This window comes from Austrofundulus limnaeus, unplaced genomic scaffold (genome assembly GCF_001266775.1).
Source record: "Austrofundulus limnaeus strain Quisiro unplaced genomic scaffold, Austrofundulus_limnaeus-1.0 Scaffold45, whole genome shotgun sequence".
NCBI lineage: Eukaryota > Metazoa > Chordata > Actinopteri > Cyprinodontiformes > Rivulidae > Austrofundulus > Austrofundulus limnaeus.
Window position 1 is genome coordinate 568746 of NW_013952447.1, and position 1019 is coordinate 569764.

General features: G+C 42.3%; 1 long non-coding RNA gene across 1 annotated transcript in view; it reads right to left on the reverse strand.

Moving 5' to 3' along the window:
* Window positions 1–162, reverse strand: part of LOC106517140 (uncharacterized) — a 29594-nt gene extending 29432 nt beyond the window's left edge. Inside the window, exon 1 of the long non-coding RNA XR_001310166.1 lies at window positions 96–162. This is a non-coding gene — a long non-coding RNA (uncharacterized LOC106517140). The remainder of the gene's footprint in view (window positions 1–95) is intronic.
* Between the last annotated feature and the right edge of the window lie 857 nt (window positions 163–1019).

Below are 1019 nucleotides of genomic sequence, written 5' to 3' on the forward strand. Positions count from 1 at the left end.
CACACACCCTCCCTCCCAAAAGAAAAAAAAAAGCATGCTGAGAAGCACATGCACATGAGAACTGAAGGAACAACAGTTGGATACGACTTGCTTACCAGTCCCTTGAGAGATCTATTTATGGGCCCAAGAGACTTCAGGCTCCATCGTAGTATTCTGCCATCTCCTTCCAACTCATCCTCTGAGTTCAGTCCCTCCTCGTCTGTCCACCTCCTTTAGTTAATCATGCACACTTTGCAGATCTCATCCACTGCGTTTCTGAAAGAGCCAAGCTCTCTATGCTCCCCTCTGGTTCGAAAACAGTGAATTTTCTACTTGATTTTATTGATTTAGACTACAAGAGCTTTTAACTAATGTATAAAAAATACAGGAATCAATATTTATTCAAAAATAGGGCAGTGAATTTTATTTCCCATCAATAAGACCTGCAGAGAGAGGATCTTTGGATGACTTTTTTAAATGAAAGAAATCCACAAGTTAAAAAGAAAAGTGAAACCTTTAAAATATCATTTGTATCCACGTGCGTGTCACGAGGAGTGTTTCAGTAATGAGAATCAGTGATGTAAAATCTAAATCAAAAACTAGTAAGGCAGAAAAAAATACAAGGATGTAACTCAGAAAATGAGCCACTGGCTGAGACAACCATGCAGGGTCTAAAATTACTTCACCAGGAGATCTTTGATGAACTGGGCATATCAGGAAACTGCAGGGAAACAAAAGTCAAAAATTGAAAACTCGAAAATCCTTGAAGGTGTAGAGACACGTTTGATTTTCCTTTGTCTTGACTATAAGCACTCTTCTGCGTGACGTCAGTCATGATGTTGTCCTCACCAAGCTCCATACGCCCATCTGCCCTGGCACGACTCTTTCAGACTGAATCTGGACGGGTATCGTGTCTGCACTGGGATGTTTCCATCACCTTGCCACAACCCTGATTGTAGCCCAGGCATGAGGCCATCGTGGCCAGTTTGGCTTCATGTTCTTTACAACCGAGCCAGTGAGCCCCCCGTTATGGATCCGCT